The sequence below is a fragment of the Zea mays genome, chromosome 8 (assembly GCF_902167145.1).
Source record: "Zea mays cultivar B73 chromosome 8, Zm-B73-REFERENCE-NAM-5.0, whole genome shotgun sequence".
Lineage (NCBI taxonomy): Eukaryota > Viridiplantae > Streptophyta > Magnoliopsida > Poales > Poaceae > Zea > Zea mays.
Window position 1 is genome coordinate 127,157,675 of NC_050103.1, and position 18,448 is coordinate 127,176,122.

The following is an 18,448-nucleotide window of genomic DNA, read 5'->3' on the forward strand; positions in this document are numbered from 1 at the left end:
ATTTATGGTCAACAATAACTCAATAGAGGTTAAATGGCTTGTCGATTCTATATATAAAAAAGTTGTTGGATGAGATTGATCTCAATAATATAAGCGATGACTTTGTATCACAAAATGTTAGAAGATATTTTTAATGATATCAGATAACAAGCAAATGTTTTCGACTACATTTTAAATTTGTTATCTTATAAACTTTAAAATAGTGCATAATAACTTTTATACGTCAAATATTCAATACTACATGTATAATTATATATATTTGTGTGTGGATGAGGCCTCTATATCGGATTTCGCACTGGGCGCTCGAAAAGTCAGGAACAGCCCTGGTCACCGGTTCACTCCCTTATGAAGATATGACTCCGCTTCAGGCAGCTTTCGCCGTTGTTAATAAGGTGTGTGTGTGCTACTTCAATTTATTGTGTAAATAGATAGTGTGGGGTTCGTCTCCGGCCTGGACTGTTTATGTATAGTTTGGAGTTCCGACGATCGGTAAGAACTGAGAAAAAAAAAAGCTTCATGTCCAATGTTTTCAAGAAGGAAGAAGAAAAGAGTACCAGTCAACGAGTTTACCCTTTCTGCTAGTTTAGACTTTAGTTTGTGACTAGGTATGTGCCCGTGCGTTGCGACGGGAGCAAAAAAAATTGTATGAAGCATAGATACGGAACGACAAATCACTACACTATAAAATGCTTAAGCGTGCAACTGGGTCCATCATCCAGTTGACAAGAGCTATACTATTCCATGGGGCAACACAAATAAATTTCCGTAAGATGTTAAATATTATGTAGGGTACATAGGCTTTAAATATCACAAGAGGAAGTTCAACATTTCATGTTCTACCAGGAAAGGACAATTACACGGTATATTGTGCCACTGCATTTATTGTGATCGACGATCACAAGAAAGCAAATCAAAGTTTTATTGTGAGTGTCATTTCCATCCCTCTCAACTTCTCAAGCATCAGCGTGAAACAAGTTGTCATGGATCTGCTTAGGAACTAACTGCATCAGTAAAACTGACATAAAAATAAAACTGCACATCAGCTTCAAATTTAACGAGTTAATGGCTTCCAAGATTGTTTGCTACAAATGGACTTAAAATCAGGTTGCAGGACTCTTCTGTTGTGTATGCATAGTATTCTTTGTCGTTGTCCACATTATATCTCAGAGATACCACTATCCAGTCATGTTGCAGGTGGTAGATTTCTTAAAATCAGGTTGCATGTTGCAGGTTTCTTGATGTTGTCGTCCATGAACAGCCACATCTGCTCATTCTCCAGTTTCACCTTCTCCTACAGGTTGTTAATAATGACAAAGCACTAATGAAATAAAATTTATTTGGGAAAACCCACTAAGGTCATGCCTTTCAAACAACAATTAGAGATAGGTACAAGAATGTCTGAACAATTATATATTTGCACAGTAGACAACAATCGATGTTGTAGTCACATGCATAAGTATATTGTAGAAAACCATACTCCATACAGTAAAGCACCAACCAATTTCTTCCATATTGTACCAAAATCATGTCTGAAAATAATATGAATTAACAATAGATATGAAACAACAAATATTAATATGATATGTAAAATCCATGTGAGAAAATATCATCGTAGTACCAATATTATATTGACGATATAAATACGTAATAATATTATAAATATGTTGAACCAAATAGATTGAACTGATGCCAAGCAAACATTATCAATACGCACAGATTATTTCTAAAATGTCAATATACAATTTTTAGTGATAGGTAAATATGTTTACACTAATCTAATCCTTTTGATCGATTTTGATAAGTCGGTGTGGTATGTCTTCACTTGGAACCTAGCTTAGGGAAAGAAAAAAGAACTATGGGTCATACATGTGTGCTCTTACTGTTACATGACATTAAAAAGATGCCAATTACACATCACATATCAGCTACGCTCTTATCGCAGCACAGCATGGTTGCTTCCCCTACTCAATTGTTTAGATAAGGGAATCTTTTGGTGATTTTAGTTCTGAAATATCCAAAGAGAAAACATGGTCCTAATTCGGTAACCAAATACATGTAACACAAAAGCATCTATGTTAGTTAGAAGCAAAAGAAGGGGCTAAAATTCCAAGCACATGGATGAAGTATATGACAGATGAAGAATATGCAAGTTTAACAAATGAAATGAAAACATAAGCTTCCATTTATTTTGGAGCAGTTTGTGTTTGCAAAATGTAAAGTAGGACACCATCTATATAGTTGAGTTTCAAATGAAACAAAAAAGAAAAGCTTAGCACACCGAGAATCTTTAACCAACATGCTAAAGTTGTTATCTCTAGAAGTAGACGATGAAAGAACTGACACCCTGCAAACATGAGCATATGCACCATGACTCCATGAGCACCCCGGAGATTCGAAGTAACAGCAGTAGCAGTCAGGTATCAAACACGACAATGGTTTGCACGGGAGGTGGTAGGCTCCCAATGCGTTCGCACGTGCGTTGTATGAAAATGTCATGACATGCAAACAAAACTTTTCTGCACCATACCCTTCAAATCACAACATTGCCTTCTTCAGGAGATAATCACTCACCCTCATCAGAATCATCAGACTCATACTCATCCTTGCTTTTTTTTCAAGCCCAAGACTTGATTTTGAAGCTGCAGCAACTGCCTTCTCTTCACTTCTCTGGTCCTCCTTCCCATCACCTTAGCCTAATTAGATATATTCATGATCCAAACAATCCATAATTCAAACGACCCCAACAATGCCAGAAAAAACCCACCAGGAAAAAAAGAGAAGATATATATACCATTTTCCTTGATTACTGGAATGTTTAGCTCCTTCTCTTCATCTTCATAATCAAGATCGATTATGTAAGAGGCAAGAAGCAAAAATGAGGTCAAGGAAACAAAATACTCCACAAAGAAATAGTTTAGATCAGTCTTACATGAAATAAAACTAATAAAAAATCAATGTTAAAAAGAATACTCATCTTCCTCGATTGGTTGCTCAACCTTGTAACCAAAGAAAAATACACTGGTAGTTTTCGATGTGTGTGATAGCTCACACTCTTTATTGAAAACCAAATCAATTTCTATCTAGGGGTATTTTTCAATAGAGAGGGTTCCAATAGCAAGCTTCTGGTCATCAACTTTGACATGGCACTTTTAGTTTTCTTTGATTCCCCAAGTGCAGCCTACAGGATTAAATCCAAGTAAGTATACAGAGCAAATCCAACTGAGAAAAGTAAGTACACATTACAATGAGATTTTACACTAGAAAGTGCAGGATAAAGTCATGTCCAAGCACACACTTGACAGTGGGTCCAGGCTTGACCTCGAGACCTACAAAACACAGAGCAATCTGAGATAGATTATATGAAGAACACAAACTTGATGTTGTTAGAACAATCATTTCACAATGCACAAAATAAGAAATTTAGGAGCATACCTCTCCCTACCATGTGGAGCATATTTGTAGTAGAACAAAAGAAGCAATCCGAGGAAGGATACAATACGAATGATCTGATGTTGTTTAACAAAGGTAGCAAAAGAACAAACATCCTAATTCAGTGGCATCATGTCCTATAACAAGACCCTATTGAAATAAGACACGTTAACAGATGCATGGTTTAAAAAGCTAATAACTGACAACAGTAACATAAGCATTGCCCTGCCTTACTTCATTTATAGAGACATCACTTTCAAATACCACATGATCGAACGAAGGCAAGGGAGCCTTCTATATTAAACACAAGCAAACATAAAGTGACACATCCATGCATATATGATCACGATAGTCAAACCATATATGAATTTGAACACAGCTGACAAATTGAAGAGGAACTGTCAAGTCAGAAACAAAATAGAGTTATACTTTAAGTAATTAGGTCTCTGAGATACTCACAGAGATCTATATTTTTCATTTTCTGCAAGGCGATTGAGCACATCTATCTCAATCATTGCAGCGTCATTGTACTTGCGGATACTGCGAACAACTTTTATGGCAACATATTCACGTGTTTCACGGTCCCAGCATTCCAAAACACGCTCAAATGTACCTACAAAAATCCAACTCGTAGCCCTCTTCATTAGAATAATAACGAAGATACCCAACAGAAGAGGAGACGACAGATTGCAGAAAACCCAAACCTTCCCCCATTTTGCTCAAGATTTTATCTGCAAAGCTAAAAAGCATTCTGTTAATAAACATAACCATATATCAAACTAAATATAAGTCCAAAAGGATACTGGGAACTATACGAACCGCATACTGCATAAAGTTTGTTACTTTTTTGCGAAAAATGGTTATTGCTATTAAAATCACAAAAAAACTAAAGATCAGAATGGGAACCCTGCTTCACACATTATTAGCTTGATACAACAAAGCAAAACCTAAAGGTGTACTAACTGCTAGTTTGCAATCGGGGTCTTATAACAATAAAAAGCAGATAAAACCAAAATAACAAAAAGATGTTGCCACTAATTACAAATTATTAGACACAACTAAATGATATATCCATGCACAAGGGCTTGAGGAACTGAAGTAGTGCAAGCTGGTAGCTAATGACCAAAGATTAAGGTTTAATAAGATATGTAGCTAAATAATGAGTTGAGGAGAACACAAAAAGGTCAATACCCGATCCATACATGCAATTTGCTTCTGTTGGCATCCTCCTTACTTTCTGCAGTAGTAGACTTGTACTCTTTCTTTCTGCTTCAGTGAGTCCAGTCCGGGTTGAGAAAGATAAAATCATTTGAGAAAACTACCATGGTGCAAAGAATTACAGAAACCATGGTTTGAAAAATAGGGCATAAATAGTGCGATCAATTCATGATGCAGATGAGGAATCCACAGTATACAACTCACAAAAATATTGCCCTATTGAGACACGTAACTAAATCTTGATAGAGGTCAATCTCCATTGGGCATCGATGGATCGGTGGATATGTCAGTATATTTCTTTTCACTAAACCTACAACATTATCAGGGCAAATAACTTTGCCAAGCACAAGGTTGCTATTGATGCATAGGAGAATCATCCCAAAACACAGACCTACCCAAAAATTGGTGCTTGACAGTGAAACAATTTTTGGTTTATGAGATCAACAAACCAATCGATCAATCACAAAACAGAGAACCGACAAATTCAGTGTTGGTTTTCTACTTACCCGAAGTGCCCAGGTGCTTGCTCTTTGCCTCCATCGCACCCTCCCTGCGCCGCCTATCGCGGCCTCCCTGCTTCACTGTCGCGCGGCTGCGCTGCACGTGCAGGAGCCGATCTTCGTCCCACCGGCCGCGCGCCACTCCTTGCTTGCATCGCCGTTGGACCCTATCCGAGCACTGGTCCCGCTGTGGTTTGGTTTCGGGATGGCCTAACCGGCTTAGTATGCCACTGAAGCGAGCTGAGGTGGGCTCGGCTGCTCCGGTGAGATGGCCAGGTGCACTTTAGGTCGGGGTCAATGCCGCTCGATAGGCGTTACCGCCTCCCACCGTCCCCGCACGTGTAGGCTCGCCTCACCATTACTGATAAGGAGGCATCATGTTTGGAAGGCGTAGTGCATCTAGATTGTTGGAATCGCGCAGGAAGGAAGGGGGGACAGACACGATGGATCGATGGGGGCCTCGTGAGTCGTGGTGAGGACGTCGAGGTGGCTGTCACGGCGGGGGAGGCGGTCGGGGCATCGCGAGATTGGGGGCATGGTGCGGGCGAGATTTCGGGGGGGGGCTTGCACGACCGTCCGGGCGGGGGCGTGGTGAAGGTGTGGATCCAGATGCACGACACATTCCGTCCGTTGTTGGGGCGGATCCGATGATGGCAGCGCGAATGGCGTGGGGAGGAGGGTGGGTGGAGGAGAGGGAGGCGTCCATCGCGGAGAGGATGGAAGGGAGCGCGGCTGGGGCGGAGGCGTCTTGGGGCGGATCCGATGATGGCGGCGTCGATGGCGTGGGGAGGAGGGTGGGGGCGGAGGAGAGGGAGGTGTGCATCGCGGAGAGGATCTCGGGCGTGCGTCGTGGAGAGGATCTCGGAGGAGACGGTGGCAGAACCATGCACCATAGGATGTGGACGCCTACACTAATATCTTAAGGAGTAGTATAGATAGTTACTTACAAGCACGTGCTCTCATTTTAGAACTTGGGGCCGGTCATTCAATTGAGCTGCCCAGCGGCGCTGAAGCTTCTGATTGAGCAGTGTTGGTCCTGGCAACCAGAAAAGAGGCCCAACTTTTAGCAGATAGTTTCAATCCTCAAAGATCTCAAGGTAGTTCTTGAAACAGACGGAACACTGCACAAGGTCCCAAGCTCGATCTGCCAGGCCTTGGAATCCAATGATCAGAACAAGAAGAAGGCCGGTAACTGGATCCAGAGGCTGTCATACGCTCAACCTGATTTCTCCGGGCCTCCACCCCTAAAGTTACTGTAGCTACACGTCTTCTTATTCTTGGTAGCTTGTTTATCTGGTTGGTAGCAACTATGTAAATTGAACCTTTCTTGTTTCTTGATGAGAGACCATAGATTTCGTCATGGTATATACTTGGACAAAGTACACACATCAATTCTTTTTTCGGCTATACCTTAACAAGTTCTATCTTCATGATACTTGGGATGGAAGCGATATGATAGAAATCTAGCAGGTTGGTGGTCGAAGATAACTTATATTAAAGATATCTTAAGATAACTGGGATTAAAATCTACATTGACTAATTAACTCCGGAAGCAAAATCCTCCATGGGAAATTTATTGGTCAATCCAATTCTGCTCTCACCGACAGGAAAGATGCCCCGCTTGGTAAATTTTCCTTCTTCTATTTAGGGCTAGTTTGGGAATCATATTTTCCTAAGGGGTTTTCATTTTCCCAAGGAAAATTAGTTCATTTTCCCTTAAGAAATTGGAAATCCCATGAAAAAATAAGGTTGCCAAACTAGCCCTTAGAAATGCCACTGAGGGAATTTTCTCTCTTGTCCGTTGGCAGTGAGAGGTGATCTACATTATGCAGGAGGCATGCACACCAGTGACGTTATCGAACTAGTACATCCAAATAAATATAGCAAAAACCACATATCACCAATCTAAATACCCCCATTATATATCACCCATGGATATACTACCTCCGTTCTCGAATATTTGTCGCCCGCTAATTTATTTTTAAACTAAACAATAACAAATAAAAATAATGGAGTAAGTACCTCCTGTGCATATGCATATAAGTTATAAGCAACACATTTAGCATAAACATAACTTAAATAACAAAACCTCAATGCCAACATACTAGTTCATATAAGCAGCATTTTGCTCGCTTTTGTGTTGCATCGTATGGATCATACAAGCACAATATAATAACATCATAAATTATAAATTAAGGCACGAGGAGTCCAACATGAACACAAAAGTGTTGCTGCATGCCATACAGATGAAATCTATATGACTCATGATAGAACCCAAGGTATCAGCACCAACATATTTAGAATAATATTACATCTACAATGGTTTAAACTGTTAGAAGAGAAGAGGAAAATGACAACTATTGTATTGTATTCCAAAGGGCCCAAAGGGAAAAAGTACGTACATATCTGAGCCAAAGAAAAAATATATCCGAGCCAAAGAGTGCTGGCGATTTGTGGTCCATCTGCTTGCCTAGGAAGAGAATGCTCACTCTATCAAAATCCTCACGGCAGTTTTTCAGGTTTAAGACAACAATTACGACAACAATATTGAATCTTTTAGCTGCTTCAATACCTTCACCAAACAAATCAGTTGAGTTATAGGAAACATCCTTGCATCCAGCGGTAAAGGTTGTTGTGTAGCATGCAGCACCGTGCCTTACAGCTTATGCAGTGGATTACAATCCCAATTCTTCAAAAGGCAAATTCAGAGGAAGAACATGCAACTGGTACGTGTCTTCCAAATATTGTACATTTACCAGTGGATTACAATCCCAATCTGCAACAAAAAATGGCAAAACGAATATGGTGATTGAAAGGCTGCACTTCAACTTTTGAACTGAGCATGTATATGGCGGCGAGCCGGGGACAACAGAGTCCTCGAATATCTCCTGGATGTGGCGTTGTGCATGACAAGGGCCTCCGTCACTACGGCCTCGTCACCGACCACGCGCCACAACAAGCGGTTGAAGGCGGTGGTGGGACAGGTTGACCTACGAGAAGGTGGCATTGTCTCAGCAACGCCTACTGTCTGCTCTGGCTAGAAGAACTCCCTTGGAACAGGGAACGTGCACGAGGGACTATCCTGCTAGCCGCATTAAGAAACCCCCTAGCAGTGTGCTTTGTTTTCCTACCACTCATTCTATTCAATAGAAAAACATTAAAGGTATTAGCTCCATAAAATTAAGTGAATTAATAAAAATCAAATAATACATCACATAAAATTAAATTATGCATTGCACATCAAAATTCATCGGAACCACATATGTCTTCCCTAAACCACATATACCACATATACAATATGCCTCGAACTAAATAATAATGCTAATCACACGCACTAATCAACAAACACATATACCACTAATATATTAATGAACCACATATACCACATATGCCTTCCCTAAATATATAACACATATACAATATGCATCGAACTAAACAATAATATTAATCAAACGCACTAATCAACAAACACAATTACAAAAACATACTAATTTCGGCGGCAATTAAATAAAAGGCCGCCGAAAATACAAAATAAAATACGCAAAAAATAACCTTAATGAAGGCGAGGTCGACGGGAGACGAGGACGACGGCGGACGTCGGGACGGGGCAGAGCGCGGCATGGCCGGCGGCGCGTCGGTGGCATCGGCGGTGCGTCGGGGCTTGGCGGTGGCTCGTCGGGGGCGCGGGCTGCGCTGGCGGGCGGGCGGGCGCCGCTGCGGTGGGAGACGCTGCGGGGGCGGGGAGCGGCGTGGCGGGGGTGGGGGCCGGCGATGCATGGCCGGCGGGGGGCAGGGTGCAGCGCGACGGAGCGGTGGGCCGGCGGCGGACCCAGCGGCGGCGGACGCGAGACGAGAGAGAGAAGAAACAGAGAACAGAGAAGAAGGAACCAGACGTTTTTAAATACTTAATTTTCGGCGGCTAGGGCGTGGCCGCCGAAAATAAGCAGGTATTTTCGGTGGCTGTGTCAGAAGCCGCCGAAAATAAATACGACCGTCGAAAATGGTATACAATGTTGTTGTGGGTGACGCAGACGGTGCCCAAGAGGAGTTGACTGGCGTGCCGCTATTTTCGGAGGCCCTGTGCGTAATATCTGAAATCGGCCTAATTTTAATATAGAAAAATAATAGATAATAATATATATCACAATATAAATTATATGTACTAAGTTGTACTAGTTACATATTCTTTGTTTAAAAAGCAAGCATTATTCTGTGATATTCTTGTACTAATTTTGTCAAGCATTTCACTCTCAATTTCTCTTATAACTGTTGAGTTTGTGATCCAAATTCTAAAGAAAGCGACCAAGTTGGCGAGCGAAGTGGAGGCCCGTCGCCGGGAGGCTTGGGCCGGAGCGCAGACAGTCTATTATCGTCGAGGCCGTGGAGTGACTCGGACCACCGCTGCAAGATCTTCTGGGTAAGCAGCGATAAGAGCGCGTGGAGTCAGAGTCCGAAAAAGAATGTGGCACCGTCGGATGTTAGATGGAATCTATTTCCATTATAGAAAACCGTTGGATCTTAGATGGAATCTATTTCCGTTATAAAAAACCGTCGGATGGAATCTAAAATGGGCCAGCAGGCAGCGAGTATAGCGTCCATGGCGTGGGCAACACCAGCTAACGGATAAACCAAAAATGAGCCGTCGCTCTCCTTGCTTGCATTCCCCAGCCTATATATAAAGGCTAGCCGCGCGCAGCACCTGGACACGTCGCTCTCCTGCTTGCATTCCCCAGCCACCCACCCGACATTGCGAGGCACTCTCGCTGACCCTGCGTCATCCAGACTCTAGAGTTCTTCAATAGATCGAGACGATGGTGTGTTCTGTCCTGACGCCGTCGTCTACTCCTCCGAGCGTATGCTGCCGTGCGACGGAGCTGTCCGCGTCGGCGCGGCCGTATCAGCCGGGTCGCGTCATCTTGGTGAAGTGGTCACCGCCGCCTCGTGGATGGTTCAAGTTGAACTTTGACGGATCTGTTTATCACGATGGATCAGCGAGAGCTAGCGTCGGCGGCGTAATCCGCGACAGCGCGGGTCGCGTCGTGCTCGCGTTCGCCGAGCCGACGGAGCACTCCACGGTCGGCATCGTCGAGGCGCGCGCGATGATCCGCGGTCTCCGTTTGGCGCTCGGCCTCCGCCTGCAGCGGCTGGTGGTCGAGGGAGATGATCTCGTGCTGGTGCAACTGCTCCGTGGCGAGGAGACGCAGACACGGATCCCTGCAGCCTTGCACGAGGAAATCCTCGGCCTGCTTCGCTGCTTCTCCGGATGCGACGTGAGACACGTGTATCGTGAGGGAAATCAGGTGGCGCATACACTCTGCCGGCAGGCCTACCATTGCCCGGGAGTGTGGGAAGGAATGTTGCCGTCGTCGATCGTCTTGCGCAAGGTCGAAGAAGACTGCCGTGGTGTCTTGCACGAGCGTGCTGTGGTGGCCCGATGAGGCGATGATCGACGAAAGAAGTCATCCAGTGTTCCTGCTGACGTAATGCTACGCGATGGTGGCTTGGTGATCGGCGAAACAAGTCCCGTGCAAGTTGCATGGGTGACCTTTTGGAGAATACAGGCCCAAGAACGAGGACGCAAGTGTGGAGAACAGCAGAACGATCGAACGACGAAGGACCGGCAGCCGCGCCAAGAACCAGATGCTGCAAGAAAATACAGGCGATGATCGAACGAAGAAGGGGGAGGATGCTTTGGACAGATCTGTTTGTTTGCTTTTCCTTGTGTCCAAACTAAACAAGCGTTGATGTTGAATGAATTACTCCATCTGCGACGTGTTGTATCCCTATGATTATCATTTTAAATGTATAAAGTTGTTTACGATTCCTGGAATCCAGTTTTATGGAACATGCTCCAATGCGTTTTTTTATTATTATCAGAAACTGCAATGACTCATCTCCTCTGCCCGCACGCCCGGGCTTCCTTCACTCTCTCACTTGCAGCTGGGACCCACCATGTCTTCTCCTACCTCCGGCTACTCATAAGTCCACCATGGCCATGCAGAAATAAGCTGTCGTAACTCTATTATTCCCTGCCGTTTCACCAACCACCGCTAGCTAGTTCACTCCCTCAGGCAGGCATCGATGGCATTGTTTGACAAGATTGACTGTATTTGAAACCCTGCCAAAGACTACCTCCAAAATGGATTGAATTGAATCAGCTGCTAGTTGAATACATCTCTGATCTAAAAATGTTTATTTACAACAAAGAATTTCAGCTCTCTATCAACAATCCCTGACAAAATTTTGGCGCCCTTGGGGAGGGGAGCTAGGAGCATGAAAGGAAGTTAAAAGTAGTAAAACAATGTTGGAATGCTGTCCGTTAGATATGCAGTTGTGTAGGAGCAAAATCGCCAGCATTTACAGTTGAATTGCTTCCTTCCCACTAGTTCAATGAGTTCGTCCAGAAACATAAAGAAGCAAACTGTATCTTTCGAAAATTTGCTGATATTTTCTGGTTGTTGCATTACGTCATAATTACCTGAGAAATTTGTAAGCAAGTGTACATAGTATTTGTAAGCAAGTGTAAAAGCAATTTGTAACGAGGACTGAAATCCAAAGTTGTAGTTACCAAAAATAGCAGAGGCAACAACTGTACTCTGGCACAGCTGTCTCAGAATGATCAGCTTCATCTATGTCAAACCTAGAAACAAACACTAGGTTAGCTACAGCAAAAGAGATACTGATAATTGTAGACGACCATTACATGATCTCGAGATAAATCATATGAAATGTATAGGCATACCCACAATGTACAGTCATCGAGTCTTTTATGTCATAAGACTTATCTCGTTCCTCCAGGGATGCAAAACCTCCGAACAAAGAACCGCTCTTGGACTCTTTGGGAATCAAAATCTCTTCAAGAACATAATTTAAGCTTTGAAGGACTGGTGACAATGATGGTTTAGCTGGTCTCAGTGCCAGTGCTTGCTCAACTGGCAAATAACAAATGGACAAGCTATACAAGCTTAAAATACATTAGTTTAGATTCAGAACTAAAGTAGCACTGAATTGGAGTAGTCAGGAATGTAGACTTACGTCGTGGTCCAGTGCGTTTTCTATCAACTGGTCTGCCTGACGATGTCCAAACAGGGTTCACAAAGCTCCGGACATGATCAGAAAACACAAGCAAGTCAGAAACAGAAAGGGTAGCGGAATCAACGGGTGTACGAAAACAGACGGGAACAAAACTATTAAGCCAAAACTCGTAATTTAATACAAACACACATGATATTGATGACTAACCGGTGACTGACCAGAGAGATAATAATATATTGTTGTTTGTTTGCTAGTGGTAGACATATAGCTACAGCCGGTGTTGTTTGCTAGTGGCAAAGAATATTCTTGTGGGAATTGGTCACCGACACGACCGTACCGGAGGGGGTGCGGAGGGTGCGGCCGCACTGGGCCCCCAAAAATAGAGGGCCTCTTAGTCACTGGACGCTAGCACTTTTTCCTGTTAAACATATTTATTCTAAACACAAATACGCAAAGAGCGATACACTATCGACCAGTTTCGTTTAGATTGTTAAACTAATGTCTCAATTACTTATCGAATACTCCATTCATTTAAAAATAGTATTTGTTTTAGCTCTTGATTTTTATGTTTATATTCAACTATATAATGATGAATCCACTAAAGAAGCAAAACAAATTCTATTTTGATATAGAGAGAGTATTATTTACTATACACATGATGGTTGCATCGACAAAGAGAAGCTTTTTAAAATTGAAATATTTTTGTGAACTATTTATGGTCAACAATAACTCAATAGAGGTTAAATGACTTACCAATTCTATATATAAAAAGTTGTTGGATGAGATTGATCTCAATAATATAAGCGATGACTTTGTATCACAAAATGTTAGAAGATATTTTTAATGATATCAGATAACAAGTAAGTGTTTTTGGCTATATTTTACATTTGTTATCTTATAAACTTTAAAATAGTGCATAATAATTTTTATACGTCAAATATTCGATACTACATGTATAATTATATATATTTGTGTGTGGTTGAGGCCTCTATATCGGATTTCGCACTGGGCCCCCGAGAAGTCAGGAATGGCCCTGGTCACCGGTTCACTCCCTTATGAAGATATGACTCCGCTTCAGGCAGCTTTCGCCGTTGTTAATAAGGTGTGTGTGCTACTTTGATTTATTGTGTAAATAGATAGTGTGGGGTTTGTCTCCAGCCTGGCCTGTTTATGTATAGTTTGGAGTTCCGACGATCGGTAAGAACTAAGAAAAAAAAGCTTAATGTCCAATGTTTTCAAGAAGGAAGAAGAAAAGAGTACCAGTCAACGAGTTTACCCTTTCTGCTAGTTTAGACTTTAGTTTGTGACTAGGTATGTGCCCGTGCGTTGCGACGGGAGCAAAAAAAATTGTATGAAGCATAGATACGGAACGACAAATCACTACACTATAAAATGCTTAAACGTGCAACTAGGTCCATCATCCAGTTGACAAGAGCTATACTATTTCATGGGGCAGCACAAATAAATTTCCGTAAGATGTTAAATATTATGTAGGGTACAGAGGCTTTATATATCACAAGAGGAAGTTCAACATTTCATGTTCTACCAGGAAAGGACAATTACACGGTATATTGTGCCACTGCGTTTATTGTGATCGACGATCACAAGAAAGCAAATCAAAGTTTTATTGTGAGTGTCATTTCCATCCCTCTCAATTTCTCAAGCATCAGTGTGAAACAAGTTGCCATGGATCTGCTTAGGAACTAACTGCATCAGTAAAACTGACATAAAAATAAAACTGCACATCAGCTTCAAATTCAACGAGTTAATGGCTTCCAAGATTGTTTGCTACAAATGGACTTAAAATCAGGTTGCAGGACTCTTCTGTTGTGTATGCATAGTATTCTTTGCCGTTGTCCACATTATATCTCAGAGATACCACTGTTCAGTCATGTTGCAGGTGGCAGATTTCTTAAAATCAGGTTGCATGTTGCAGGTTTCTTGATGCTGTCGTCCATGAACAACCACAGCTACTCATTCTCCAGTTTCACCTTCTCCTACAGGTTGTTAATAATGACAAAGCACTAATGAAATAAAATTTATTTGGGAAACCCCACTAAGGTCATGCCTTTCAAACAACAATTAGAGATAGGTACAAGAATGTCTGAACAATTCTATATTTGCACAGTAGACAACAATCGATGTTGTAGTCACATGCATAAGTATATTGTAGAAAACCATACTCCATACAGTAAAGCACCAACCAATTTCTTCCATATTGTACCAAATTCATGTCTGAAAATAGTAATTAACAATAGATATGAAACAACAAATATTAATATGATATGTAAAATTCATTTGAGAAAATATCATCGTAGTACTGATATTATATTGACGATATAAATATGTAATAATATTATAAATACATCGAACCAAATAGATTGAACTGATGCCGAGCAAACATTATCAATACGCACAGATTATTTCTAAAAAGTCAATATACAATTTTTAGTGATAGGTAAATATGTTTACACTAATCTAATCCTTTTTATCGATATTGATAAGTCTGTGTGGTATGTCTTCACTTGGAACCAAGCTTAGGGAAAGAAAAAAGAACTATGGGTAATACATATGGGCTCTTACTGTTACATGACATTAAAAAGATGCAAATTACACATCACATATCAGCTACGCTCTTATCGCAGCACAACATGGTTGCTTCCCCTACTCAAGTGTTTAGATAAGGGAATCTTTTGGTGATTTTAGTTCTGAAATATCCAAAGAGAAAACATGGTCCTAATTCGGTAACCAAATACATGTAACACAAAAGCATCTATGTTAGTTAGAAGCAAAAGAAGGGGCTAAAATTCCAAGCACACAGATGAAGTACATGACAGATGAAGAATATGCAAGTTTAACAAATGAAATGAAAACATAAGCTTCCATTTATTTTGGAGAAGTTTGTGTTTGCAAAATGTAAAGTAGGGCACCATCTATATAGTTGAGATTCAAATGAAACAAAAAAGAAAAGCTTAGCACACCGAGAATCTTTAACCAACATGCTAAAGTTGTTATCTCTAGAAGTAGACGATGAAAAAAACTGACACCCTGCAAACATGAGCACATGCACCATGACTCCATGAGCACCCTGGAGATTCGATGTAACAGCAGTAGCAGTCAGGTATCAAACACGACAATGGTGAGCACGGGAGGTGGTAGGCTCCCGGTGCGTTCGCACGTGCGTTGTATGAAACTGTCATGACATGCAGACAAAACTTTTCTGCACCATACCCTTCAAATCACAACATTGCCTTCTTCAGGAGATAATCACTCACCCTCATCAGAATCATCAGACTCATACTCATCCTTGCTTTTTTTTCAAGCCCAAGACTTGATTTTGAAGCTGCAGCAACTGCCTTCTCTTCACTTCTTTGGTCCTCCTTCCCATCATCTTTGCCTAATTAGATATATTCATGATCCAAACAATCCATAATTCAAACGACCCCAACAATGCCAGAAAAAACCCACCAGGAAAAAAAAAGAGAAGATATATATATACCATTTTCCTTGATTACTGGAATGTTTAGCTCCTTCTCTTCATCTTCAGAATCAAGATCGATTATGTAAGAGGCAAGAAGCAAAAATGAGGTCAAGGAAACAAAATACTTCACAAAGAAATAGTTTAGATCAGTCTTACATGAAATAAAACTAATAAAAAATCAATGTTAAAAAGAATATTCATCTTCCTCGATTGGTTGCTCAACCTTGTAACCAAAGAAAAATACACTAGTAGTTTTCGATGTGTGTGATAGCTCACACTCTTTATTGAAAACCAAATCAATTTCTATCTAGGGGTATTTTTCAATAGAGAGGGTTCCAATAGCAAGCTTCTGGTCATCAACTTTGACATGGCACTTTCACTTTTCTTTGATTCCCCAAGTGCAGCCTACAGGATTAAATCCAAGTAAGTATACAGAGCAAATCCAACTGAGAAAAGTAAGTACACATTACAATGAGATTTACACTGGAAAGTGCAGGATAAAGTCATGTCCAAGCACACACTTGACAGTGGGTCCAGGCTTGACCTCGAGACCTGCAAAACATAGAGCAATCTGAGATAGATTATATGAAGAACACAAACTTGATGTTGTTAGAACAATCATTTCACAATGCACAAAATAAGAAATTTAGGAGCATAACTCTCCCTGCCATGTGGAGCATATTTGTAGTAGAACAAAAGAAGCAATCCGAGGAAGGATAAAATACGAATGATCTGATGTTGTTTAACAAAGGTAGCAAAAGAACAAACATCCTAATTCAGTGGCATCGCGTCCTATAATAAGACCCTATTGAAACAGGACACATTGACATATGCATGGTTTAAAAAGCTAATAACTAACAACAGTAACATAAGCATTGCCCTGCCTTACTTCATTTATAGAGACATCACTTTCAAATACCACATGATCGAACGAAGGCAAGGGAGCCTTCTATATTAAACACAAGCAAACATAAAGTAACACATCCATGCATATATGATTACGATAGTCAAACCATATCTGAATTTGAACACAGCTGACAAATTGAAGAGGAACTGTCAAGTCAGAAACAAAATAGAGTTATACTTTAAGTAATTAGGTCTCTGAGATACTCACAGAGATCTATATTTTTCATTTTCTGCAAGGCGATTGAGCACATCTATCTCAACCATTGCAGCGTCACAGTACTTGTGGATACCGCGAACAACTTTTATGGCAACATATTCACGTGTTTCACGGTCCCAGCATTCCAAAACACACTCAAATGTACCTACAAAAATCCAACTCGTAGCCCTCTTCATTAGAATAATAACGGAGATACCCAGCAGAAGAGGAGACGACAGATTGCAGAAAACCCAAACCTTCTCCCATTTTGCTCAAGATTTTATCTGCAAAGCTAAAAAGCATTCTGTCAATAAACATAACCATATATCAAACTAAATCTAAGTCCAAAAGGATACTAGGAACTATACGAACCGCATACTGCATAAAGTTTGTTACTTTTTTGTGAAAAAGGTTATTGCTATTAAAATCACAAAAAAACTAAAGATCAGAATGGGAACCATGCTTCACACATTATTAGCTTGATACGACAAAGGAAAACCTAAAGGTGTACTAACTGCCAGTTTGCAGTCGGGATCTTATAACAATAAAAAGCAGATAAAACCAAAATAACAAAAAGATGTTGCCACTAATTACAAATTATTAGACACAACTAAATGATATATCCATGCACAAGGGCTCGAGGAACTGAAGTAGTGCAAGCTGGTAGCTAATGACCAAAGATTAAGATTTAATAAGATATGTAGCTAAATAATGAGTTGAGGAGAACACAAAAAGGTCAATACCCGATCCATACATGAAATCTGCTTCTGTTGGCATCCTCCTTGCTTTCTGCAGTAGTAGACTTGTACTCTTTCTTTCTGCTTTAGTGAGTTCAGTCTGGGTTATGAAAGATAAAATCATTTGAGAAAACTACCATGGTGCAAAGAATTACAGAAATCATGGTTTGAAAAATAGAGCATAAATAGTGCGATCAATTCATGATGCAGATGAGGAATCCATAGTATACAACTCACAGAAATATTGCCCTATTGAGACACGTAACTAAATCTTGATAGAGGTCAATCTCCATTGGGCATCGATGGATCAGTGGATATGTCAGTATATTTCTTTTCACTAAACCTACAACATTATCAGGGCAAATAACTTTGCCAAGCACAAGGTTGCTATTGATGCATAGGAGAATCATCCCAAAACACTGATCGGTGCGTCGCGGAGAGGATCTCGGAGGAGACGGTGGCAGAACCATGCACCATAGGATGTGGATGCCTACACTACTATCTTAAGGAGTAGTATAGATAGTTACTTACAAGAACGTGCTCTCATTTCAGAACTTGAGGCCGGTCATTCAATTGAGCTGCCCAGCGGCGCTGAAGCTTCTGATTGAGCAGTGTTGGTCCTGGCAACCAGAAAATAGGCCCGACTTTCAGCAAATAGTTTCAATCCTCAAAGATCTCAAGGCAGTTCTTGAAATAGATAGAACACTCCACAAGGTCCCAAGCTCGATCTGCCAGGCCTTGGAATCCAATGATCAGAACAAGAAGAAGGCCGGTAACTGGATCCAGAGGCTGTCATACGCTCAACCTGATTTCTCTGGGCCTCCACCCCAAAGTTACTGTAGCTACGCGTCTTCTTATTCTTGGCATCTTGTTTATCTGGTTGGTAGCAACTATGTAAATTGAACCTTTCTTGTTTCTTGTTGAGAGACCACAGATTTCGTCATGG

The 18,448-nt window shown here is 41.1% G+C and overlaps 3 long non-coding RNA genes across 3 annotated transcripts; all 3 read right to left on the reverse strand.

The window, feature by feature from the left end:
* Positions 1-1,184: 1,184 nt before the first annotated feature.
* LOC109941528 (uncharacterized) lies at positions 1,185-3,163 on the reverse strand. Its single transcript, XR_002264169.1, has 4 exons — positions 3,050-3,163; positions 2,792-2,833; positions 2,572-2,693; positions 1,185-1,291 (listed from the first exon to the last, which is right to left on the reverse strand). It is a non-coding gene; the product is annotated as an uncharacterized lncRNA (long non-coding RNA).
* Positions 3,164-13,877: 10,714 nt separating this feature from the next.
* Positions 13,878-15,546, reverse strand: LOC109941995 (uncharacterized). The gene is made up of 2 exons (XR_002264566.1): positions 15,458-15,546; positions 13,878-14,179 (listed from the first exon to the last, which is right to left on the reverse strand). It is a non-coding gene; the product is annotated as an uncharacterized lncRNA (long non-coding RNA).
* A 134-nt stretch (positions 15,547-15,680) lies between these two features.
* On the reverse strand, positions 15,681-16,370 carry LOC109941994 (uncharacterized). Its single transcript, XR_002264565.1, has 3 exons — positions 16,146-16,370; positions 15,940-16,068; positions 15,681-15,723 (listed from the first exon to the last, which is right to left on the reverse strand). It is a non-coding gene; the product is annotated as an uncharacterized lncRNA (long non-coding RNA).
* Positions 16,371-18,448: the final 2,078 nt, after the last annotated feature.